Raw genomic sequence first — 11,275 nt, 5'->3', positions numbered from 1 at the left:
ATACCTCCAGCACACTCCACAAGGCAGCAATACTTGGGTTGCTCTCCGGCGCAGTCCGGGAGGCCCACTTCATCTCATACAAAAGGTGGTTGTATGCCAGACCACCCCAGTTGAGGCTCGAAACAGCCCTCAAATCCTGCAAAGCCGTTAGGAAGCCAATGTGCACCCAACTGTTCCTGCTCGGGGCCATCACTCTACTCACCAGAGCCAAGAGGAAGAGCCGTCGAACCCTATGCTCCGCAGAAATGTCCGCGCTGCGGATCGCAGCCATGATCACCGTCACAGAAGCGTGGGTGTCATCATCTTCCAAGTCAACAACAGGGCCAAGCAAGCCCCTGACACGTTCGAGTGCCACGTCAACTCAGAATAAAAAGTCACGTTCCTCTCAGAGAAGGGAAGACCCGTGATCATAGCAAACTCAAGAGGGGTGATAGTGATCTCCCCCCATGCCATATGAAAGGTGTTGGTGGTATCACACCACCGCTCCAGCAAAGCCTGTAACCGGGGTTTGATCCCCGTTCTCCTCTGAGTATCTCCCATGGCACGCCAGAAATCGACCAGGCCTGTCTGCAAACAGATCTTCATAGCCTCAGCGTCAGCATGGACGGTCGGAAAGACTTTGTGAAGGTCCTTCAAGGACCAAAAAGTGCGCAACGGATCTCCATCAGCCTATGGATGAGCCGATCAGTTCAAAACCTATACAAGTTCAAAAAAGGCACAGCACAGTACAAGACTTACCAAACCAGCGCGAGGCCACTGAGACAAATGAAACTCCGGTCGGAACATTAGATCGGAGGGACTCCAGCCAGTGCCAACGAAGGCGGGTACTCTTCGGGGAACCATGCCCCCCTCCGGCACGTTTGTTGCAGCTGCCTCATCATCCGAAGGATCCTCCATGGTAGCTCGAACCACCGAACGTTCGGCAAGCTTTCTCCGAGTGTCACGAGGCATACTAAATCATGCAAAATACGAAATATCAAGATTCTAAACTGGGGGCTATCCTATACTAGCCCGTACAAAGTCAAAATTCAAAAAAATCCCCAGTGGCAGTACAGACTCAGCCAGGGACATCTATACCAACGCCTAGGCTATCCATGCCGAAGCACGAATACAAGTCCTACACCAACGCCTAGGCTATCTATGCCGAAGTAGGTATATAAATTCTACACCAATGCCAAAGCAGGTACAAAGTTCAAGAAAAATTTCAAAATTTCAAAAATTCAAATCTACAAGTTCCAACAGTTCAAGTTCAAGTGGCTATCAAACAATTTTCTACAAGATTCAAGAAGCCTAATATCATGCGATCATCATTTCAAAGTACAAAAAAAAAAATCAAAGCTACATGCAATCCTAGAGATTATTTCATAAGAAAAACATGAAATACTTACATGGACAAGGCAAGAACAAGATAAAGGGAAGAGTGTTCGACCTTTGAGAGAAAAGAAAGCAAGAGAACAAGTGATTGCTCTTCAAAATGACACGGCAAGGGGGGGCTTTTATAGCCCAACCCCGCGTCGAACGCAGAGCTCGGCGCCCAGCGCTGACTTGCTGCATGCGCAGGAATCTTCAGCGCACGGTCCTCCGTGCTGATTGCACGCCCTTTGCTGCTACGGTTTTCTGCACCAGGCATCAAACATCAAATCATGATATCCTCCGAAAATACGGATATATACCTGTATCTCCGAACACAAACAGATGAGCATTTCAAGAATACAAAGTCCAAAAAATACAACAATTTAGGCGTTCGACTCCCAACGGACCCAAGCTCCTGGAAAGTCAGCCGAAATTTCAAAATCTTAAGAGCCAATAAAAAGCTCTTATCCCTAATGAAGCACATCCCCAACGGATCAATTCCGGGTATTCAAAATTCAAAATTCAAGATTTAAGAGTTCGAGATTCAAAATTTTCGATGCCAAGCTCCGTCCTAAACCAAAGGCGGAAGTGCAGTACAAGTACAAATCAGAGTCGTCATAACCAAGCGGAGGTAGACTCTATCCTTTTTCCTAACACATGTTTTGTGCAGGTACCGGTGTACAAAGAATGGTCTTTATTGCAAAACATCTTGACCGTTCTTCGTCCCGAATCGAAAACTTTGCCTTGCGCCTTCCTAACCGAACGCTCAGTCAAAGTGGGGGCTTCTGTAGACACCAAAATCGTTTCTCCCCATTGGGATGATGATGACACCATTATCCTTATTAGGCGGTTGGAGCAACTCCGTGCGGAAGTCCCAATTGCTAAGAACATTTCCAAAATCCAATAGCCAAAATCCAATCCCCGAGGCCGTTCCCCTTCCGGAACTCGGTACAAAATACAATTTCCAAAAATTGATTTCAAAATCCAAGTACAATCTCACCCAATGGACTATCCCATTGGTTTTACAATGCCTTTTCCAGTGGAAATGACACTAAGCAATCCAAATTCGGGCGCCGACCCACAAAACGGAGCAAGCCGGGCCCCGTCCCGTAAAACCGAATTCAAAAACCCGAAACGACTTGTTTTTAGACGCAAACTAAGCCTTAATCATCAAGAAAACACTATGTGCCAACTTCGTACAATTCGTACAAAGGTACACCATTACAAGCCAAAACAAGGACGACATCTTTCGTCCTTGTTTGGCAGCTTCTACGCCACGTCAGCAGCGCCTGGCGCTGGCAGCTGCGTTGGACGCTGGCGTGAGCTGGCGTTTAGCAGTAGCTTCTCCTATTTAAACCCCTAATTCTGAGCATTATGGGGGGGGGGGGGGGAATAAAAACACAGCGTCGTAATACAAAAATTGCCACTCAAATCAAAATACAAAAATCCTCCAAAATCACATACAATTTCCAAGTTCTAAGCAATTGGGAGCTCTAAAAGGAATTCTTTCCTAAACCTAACTAGGTAATTCCGAATCCCAACCCTAATCAATCATGTTTCCTTGATTTTCTCTTTCAAAAATGATTAGTAAGTTGGCATTTTTAATCCTAAAAGTGTCACTTACAACAATCATACATTTCTTACAAAATCCAAACTTTATGTAATACAAAAATGCAAACTTTCAAGATTCAATGATGTTCAAGGTTGTTTGTAATCACTTCCTTGAACTAGAATCATCTTCAAAACATGGAGTAATCAAAGATGATGCCTTTCTAATGTTTAAAGGTTTAATCTTTTAGATTCAAGACTCCACTTTTCAAATGTCAAGTTCAAGTTTCAAGGTCCAATAACGTTTAGGGTTGTTTGTAATCACTTTCCTAAACTAGGATCATTTCAAAATAAGAGCATATCAAAGATCAAACCTTTTCAACATTAAAAGGTTCAATCTTTGAGATTCAAGACTCTTAAGTTCAATATTTCAAGTTCAAGTTCAATATTTCAAGTTCAAGTTCAATTTTTCAAAGTTCAACATTTCAAGTTCAATATTTCAAGTCCAATATTTCAAGATTCAAACTTTTCAAGTTCAAGTTCTATGTTCAAAATCCAAGACACTTTAGGTCGAGCAACTTGACCTAAAGTAGAGATTTTTGCTTTGAATCCGTGTCGGGCGCACTTATTCTTAAGGAGTCTCTTGGCGTTCGGATCTCATGTGCTAAAATTCAAGTTCAATTCCACACTTTCAATTATGCAAGTTCAATTCCGCACTTTCAATTATGCAATTTCAATTCCTCACTTTCAATGATGCAATTTCATTTCCGCACTTTCAATTATGCAATTTCAATTCCGCACTTTCAATTATGCAATTTCAATTCCGCAACTTTACTTGCCTAGTCCTTCTATGCAATGTGGTTCCACCTCCTAGTCCATTTCTAGGTGGTCTTGTACTTTACTAATTTTGCACCTATTTTCCATTGTGATGTTGCTTTACTTGCTTATTGCTTTCATCACCTAACATGCCAAATACAACAAAATACAAGGTTACACCACGCTTAACAAAGATAATTTTTTGGACAAACCGATCTTAGGTTCCCTTAAATTAACTTTAAAGCAAAGTGACCACAATACAAAGTAGAAATTTTATTTGTTCTAAATTCAAACCCACATAGTCTAAACTAGGGTATTTTCGAAAATGTTGTGCCACGCATTTGAATCATTTTTAAAGCTCGCGGAATAAGCATCTCGTTCCCTTGCCCGGATCTCGCCCGTCCGTTTCTAAGATTCAATGTCTTATCCTAATAGAGTCAATTTTTGGTCTTTCCAAACGAGACCCTAAATAATGTTTGGTGGCGACTCCTTCAAAATACAAAGATACAAAGGTTCTAAAACCGCCCCCGTAGGAAGGGAAAGAAACGTACAAAAAACCCCCCTACACCTTGCCCGTGCCTTGCGCTATGATGCATCGTCGCCTTGCTCGATCACCCGCACAGCACACACCGCACATGCCCGTGCCTTGCTGCGCATGCTCGTGCTTGCTCATTGTTTCGTACCGCATGGGCAACGAGCTCCCTTGCTTGTCGTCGCATGCCTGCACTATGCAACACCCTTAAGGGTAACACTTAGCTTCTATTGCTTCGTGCGTGCAAGATTTGTGATCGTTTTATAAAAATTAGCAACTTTTATATTTAAATTTAACGACAAATTAATAATTCATATTAATTTCACTAAATTTAGGCGAAAAAATCAAAAATTTATTATTCAAATTAATTTCCGATTACATATATTCTTAGGGATTAAAATCGAGGTCATAAATTTTAAAACTTTTCAATTTTAACAAATTTTATGGTGGTTTTTAATCATAGATCCTTATTAAATTATCAATTAATTATGAAATTCGAATCAAATTCTAAATTATTTGAAATTCAACATATTAATTACAATTACAAATTAGGTTGTATAATTAACAAGATTAGGCCTTAAAATTTTTAAACATATACAGTAGGTCGATCATAGATTCAAGATTTACATACAAGATTCCCAAATATTTAATTTAACATCATAAAAGTTACAAATTTTGCATTCGAAAAACTAAAACCACCGAAAAGTCATAGTTAGGCTTCGAATTTGGGAATTCTGGGTTCGGCATCAAATCTTAGAATTTTGTCAAAATTTTGAAACGTCGTTTACATGCAAAATTCACTATAAAAACATAAGATTCCGACCATTATTGACAAAACTGCCGAAAAATCTTGTGAACATATAATCAAATAATCGCACGAATTTGCAATTAATTACAAATATGAAATTAATCACCCCTTTAATTCATTGCAAATTTATAAAATTTAATCCATGTTGACTATAATTGATTATGGAATTAATTAGAGGCTCGTGATACCACTGTTAGGTTATGAATAATATAAACAATATAATTCATACGAAAAAACCATAAAGCCACGAATACAAATTAATTGCCACATAGTCAATTAGCATAATTTAGTATACATACAATGTGATGCGTGTCTTCCCTAGCTGCTCCCGAACCGAACAAGAACAAGTACATGACTCCAAATGTCGCCCCTCCGTAGATAGTCCACAACACGTTCGGATCCGCCTTAGATTCAACCAACTAGAATATTCTCTAAGGTTTTATGTGCACTCGGGAAACTTACAATGGTGATAGGCAAGTATTAAATTCTCCCTTGAATTTAATGTGTTGGAATAGGTTAATAAATTGTGATCATGAATCACATATTTATAGGGTGGAAATAAGGAGTTGTAATCCTACTAGGAATCGATTAACTAAATCCATTAGGACTCTATTTAATTAATAATATTAGAATTCTAGGGACAATCAAATACTAAGTATTTCATATTTACTCTTAATGTCTAATTTTAGTGGATTTAGGAAAACTAAAACTTGTGGCCAAAACTACTTGCCGCGCAAGTAGCTAATTGCCACACAAGCTTTCTTAGCTTGCAAGCAATCGGTCGGCCAAGGCCTTGCAGCGTGTGGCCTAAGCCCACGTTGTTGCGCTATGCTTGGCGACAACCCACAGCACGCGACCCATGAGCTGGGCGCTGCTGTTCTTGCTCGGCCCAAGCGTGCTTGCTCCGCGCGAGCTTGATTGACGATGGGCCTGGCGCTTGCCCTGGGCCTTGCGTCTCGCAAGCTCGTTCGTCGAGCATTCGCACGTCGCGCTTCCGGTTCGTTTTCCGATTCCGGAATATATTTCCTATTCGAACAAATATTTACGTTTCCGTTAATATTTCCGATTCCGACAATATTTCCCGATTCCGGTAATATTTATGTTTCCAGCAATATTTCCAATTCCGATAATATTTTCAATTCCGGTAATATTTCCATTTCCAGCAATATTTCCGATTTCGGCAATATTTTCATTTTTGATAATATTTTTCGATACGAGCCATGTTTCCGTTTCTGGCAACATCTACGACTTGGATAATATTTATATTTCCGTCATGAACCATATTTCCGTTTCCGACAATATCATCATTTCCGGAGTATTCTTTATTCTACCTTTTGACGATTTCAGCTCCCACTGGAATCGAGATTCGTCGTTTTCAAATGTTCATAAATGGAGTACTTAATGAATAACTAGGAATTGAGTGCCAACAATGTACATACCTAAGGTAGGGTAAACTCGACCTTGTAGTACATAATGTCAGCGATTATGTAAAAGTGAAATTTGTATTGCCTTTTGAACATGAGATTATGCTAAAACCAACTAAATAAAATTGTATTTACAACAAACAAATATGTAGTTATTCTCGCAGTCAAAAGATTTGTTGATGCAAGTATTAAAGACATTCCCCAGAATGATGAGCCGAAGTCCAAAACAACAGGAAAAATATTTCAAACAGAACATCATGTAAGAAGAATAAAACTTCCCAAAGAGTGAGATGAAAGTCTGAAGCAACCCAATTCCGTCCAAGGATCCAATATTAACCCAATATAAAAGAATTAAAGATCACGACTTTATTTGGTTAATAAAGCAGTTTGAAAAAAGTGTAACTACATCCAGCAGGCAAGATAAACCAATAAATGCCACCACGTAGTCGTCATGGCACCTTCATTTGCATGTTACTTGCATCTTCTCCACCTGTACAAGAAACCAATTAAAATTTGGACAAAATGTAAGTTACTGCAATTGCAGAAAAACTAACAAATGATATACATTAACGAAAAGAAATTAGAACACTTTCTAACTCTTCCTTTTACCCACAACCAACCCCCACCCCCACCCCCAAACTCCGTATGTGTTCTTTTAGCAAACATTTTTTATTCCACATTGGTTGTCACTTTAGGGTTCCAATACATTATACTTCTCACTTTAGGATACCATGCGATATTTATCATTTTATCATCAGTTTTGCATGTTAATAAAACAACCATCAAATCATGTTGGGACTAAGGCTTTGTTGTTGTTGTTGTTGTACTCCATAAAACTACAGAGAAATCATGAAATAGAACCGATAACAGTACAGCTTATACTGTCACTACCCAGAAGGAAATCCTAATTGAACCAACACGTACTTTAGGACCTATGGTGAATTTCACAACTTGAGTCCAGAACTGAGCCTAAGCTTTCTATTACATACATGGTATTTGTGGAAAAAGGGGACATGTATTAGAGGGTGTCCTATTCTATTCTCTAAATCTAATCTGACCATTTGAATGCTTACTGAAAGACTACTCATGTTAAATGTGAAAGAAAAAAGGACAAACAATTGCAAAAGGTGAACAAATGCCTATAATAATAAAAGGGTAGTTTTCTCTTTGGTCATACCTTTGACGGGTCATTTGCGGTTTTGCGGAGTTTCTCTCATAGCCTAAGGTAACCAAATGACCAAAAGACAGATATAAATGCGGCAGAAATTCCACCGGTAGTAGCGTAGAAGGTAACAGACAGTGTGATCTTTCCAGTGACTACAACAGAAAATGAAACAAGAGAAACAATCGTGCATATTAGCCGTCCCATAACCCAAATGTGCCCAACCTTTGGAAATATCTCGCCATGTGCTCTAGTCTTTTAGCCACCAGTCCAAAATGCAAACATCAAAGGTGTAAATAACAGTAAAGGCACAGGCACGCAAATAAAACCAATAACTATCAATCAACGAGCAACCATGTTAGCACTGTCTAAAGATATTCCTAAATTTCGCCACAAGTAAGAACTCCATTGAAATATCCAAATCTGATGACGAGAAAGAAGGTTGAGCCCGGGGAGGAGTCCACAAAGAACGAAAGTGCATTAATCAAGAGAAATTTCAATCACAGATTGGCAATCCTCAATCCCAACTGAAGTATTAATTTCACCTTCTTGGGCAATTTTGATCTCACGCCTTCTAACTCAGAGTTTCAATTCAAAAAGAAAAAGGTCCATTCATACTATTTCAAACAAGTTCGATAAATAAGCGCTTAACGGCCTAAAGACCACAACTTTCGAGTACGAATATCACCATTACAATCAGTAGCTAAGTAGTAACTCCATTTTGTATCACCCGTCTACAGCTCCTAAATCCTAATTCAAGTTTGCTTCAGGATTACAAGGCACAAATCCATTTTATTTTCTCAAGATCAACATATTCGAGTCCAAGTTCTACCATTACAGTCAGATTGGGGTTTTAAGCCATAACATTCAGAATGACAAAACTTTAAATTTTGATTATGATTTCAAAACCAGTGTCTAATTAAGCTGGATAAATAACATAATCTGACACTAAATTCGGAAATCTAGAGTCGTAATATGCGCGCGCTCGGGCTATTAATCAGCATTTTACAATAGAAGCAAAACCTAGAATTAATAACGAGAATTTCATGAAATACGACCCATAAACGAGTTGAATTACAGTGAGCTAACTCACCTGAGCAGTTTAACCTGGTCGGACTCATCAACCAGTGAACCGTAACCTGTGGAAGCAGGAGGAGACGATATTTGAGGAAGCGATGTCAAATTACTAAGAAGCGTAAACACAGTTTAACTATTAGTAGCACATCAATGAATCAAGGTAGTGAAAGCAAATCATATGAAATCGAAACTATAATTAGACAAACACCAAAATATCGTATAGAGCATATATAGTATACTTGAGATTTACCAAAAAGGTCAGCAAACTTAAGGTTAAACCCTGAAAGATCTTCGTCAACAACTTTATCAACATTGGCTTAGACTTCTCAGAAATCCTGATCCCCCAATCGCAAGTCATGATGAAGCTTCACCATTCCCTTATCTTGTGCATGAACGGAACCAGAATCGCTCAAAAAAGCTGTTGAACCAACCAATTTGAATAAGATTTGAAATCAGCCCCAGGCCCCCAACTTCCCCTGACCAATTACCAGTTTTAAAAGTCTCATTAATATCCCATGCTATCAATAACAAGTCAAAGGTCCCTAGGCACAAAATTCTAGATAGGAAACCTTAATTCAACATCAAACATGAATAACCTGTGGGGGGGATGGAGAAATCAAATTCCGAGACTATCCATCTCACACTCGCAGGCTGATTGGTGGGAAAATGGGTAATCACTAATCAGTCTCCACAAGTACGGAGATATTTTTCTTGCACGAATCGGACAAAGCGAATACTTTTCACCTTATACCCTGATAGGACCCTGGAAATGATTAAAAAGTTATTGTGATTTTAGCGAGGAGAAATTCCGAGTTAATCTCAGTGATTGGGAAAACTTTCCAATCAAATAGCAAATTCGTAAATATTTTGTTGGGAAAGTATAGGCAGTATAATTTTATATGTTGACTGTATATTAGTAGTTCTTGATTGTATATTAATTGGTGTTGATTGTTTAATATTAGTCGTTGATTGTATATTCTATGAGTGATTATGTATTACTAAATTTCAATATTGTTCATTGTAAGTGATTGACTGTAGTTATAGTTGTTGGTAACATATTAATGGATGTTTATTGTATATTTTTAATAGTTGACGGTATATTACAGGATTGTTGATGTATTTAAAAAATATAATGTTGACTGTATATGATCCCATATCAAATAGCACGTGACTGTAGTTAGACCCACTTTTAATGGCATTTTCGTAATAAAATATTCATTTATTTACGAAAATGCCATTTGATTGGGACAATTTTCCCAATCAACGAAATTAACTTGGAAAAGCTCTTTAGCGAGCAGGTTGTGAATGATAGAGAAAACGTTCCCACCTTTTTATTCTGTCCAAGTGTAGAGAGAAAAATAAGCAGAAGATCTTCATGGATATCCTCACTTTCATCTAGAAGAACATGCATAATTGTTTTCATTGATGACAGTACGTTTTTCGGGTGATCATCCCTGCACACACAAAAGCATACCAAGTTACAGAACCAATCATAACAGCAACTGACATCTATCTAGTAACTCCTTCCAAATTATTTTTCATGCCCGAAAACAAACAAACAAAAATACCCTCTGTGATCCCATTTGATTTTTGACATAGATTAAAATATTATCTCAAAAGTGACACGTGATAAACTTCAATACAATTTTTTCCAAATAAGGCCAGCATGATAAAACAAAGACCAGTAGAAAATTACTTCGCAAGTCAAATATGTATAACGAGGGAAACTGTTTTAATCAATCACCAAACCAAACATACCTTGCTACAGAGAAAAACGTCCTGAACAGCTCACTTAAGATCATCACATTCAAGATCTAACATCACAACACATGATCTATATTTGGCAAGGGTCTCCGGTCTCCAAAATGATGACCCTCCTTCCAAATGATGGTCCATTTGTCTCACTTAGCCCACTAAAAGTCCCAACAATTAAACAAAAATATCCTGCAGAATCCAAAGGAGCAGACATAATGTTATTTCTAGCCAGGAAAATTAACCATTGAACTTCATAATATAGCATACCTTCAGAATTTCATCACTATAGGGTGCTTCGGGTGCAGTAATGCGAGTGATCTCACAAAGACAAGAATCAAGATATACCCTTCAGACGGAGCAAGTATATCTAGTTCTGTGATTATTCCCACGAAAAGTGAAAGTGGATACATTTACATGTACCTTTTACTGCAGCGTTATATCAAGAGTCTACATTTACCTTCAACATGTACATTTACATTTAGATATGAACCTTTTACTGCAGCGTTATAAGATGCATTTACATGTTAGTGGGACGCTCATTGTATCAAAAAATAGGATAGAACTATTCTAGGTGCATAACTCTCCCAATTTCCACATAATTTGCTTAATTTTCCAACACATTAACCAAATATCAACATTTTTCAACCCCACCACCAAAATAATCATCCCATGTCAGTTCAGCCCCAACAGAAATTCAATTCAACATTAAAGTTAAATTTTGAACAGAAATAGCCAACAATATTATGGTAAAATCAACAGTCAAAAGCTTAATTCAATTTTAGTTCAAAAATCAACAAAAT

At 38.4% G+C, this 11,275-nt stretch overlaps 1 long non-coding RNA gene across 2 annotated transcripts; it reads right to left on the bottom strand.

Moving 5' to 3' along the window:
• Positions 1 to 6,581: 6,581 nt before the first annotated feature.
• Positions 6,582 to 10,757, bottom strand: LOC130466327 (uncharacterized). Of its 2 annotated transcripts, XR_008926458.1 has the most exons (8): positions 10,743 to 10,757; positions 10,479 to 10,664; positions 10,048 to 10,174; positions 9,317 to 9,483; positions 8,971 to 9,196; positions 8,737 to 8,782; positions 7,659 to 7,798; positions 6,582 to 6,971 (listed from the first exon to the last, which is right to left on the bottom strand). It is a non-coding gene; the product is annotated as an uncharacterized lncRNA (long non-coding RNA). The 2 variants fall into 2 exon arrangements; XR_008926457.1 differs by having other exon boundaries at positions 8,971 to 9,483.
• Between the last annotated feature and the right edge of the window lie 518 nt (positions 10,758 to 11,275).

Source organism: Spinacia oleracea, chromosome 1, assembly GCF_020520425.1.
Source record: "Spinacia oleracea cultivar Varoflay chromosome 1, BTI_SOV_V1, whole genome shotgun sequence".
NCBI classification, from domain to species: Eukaryota; Viridiplantae; Streptophyta; class Magnoliopsida; order Caryophyllales; family Amaranthaceae; genus Spinacia; species Spinacia oleracea.
This window is presented reverse-complemented; position numbering and strand designations above follow the sequence as displayed.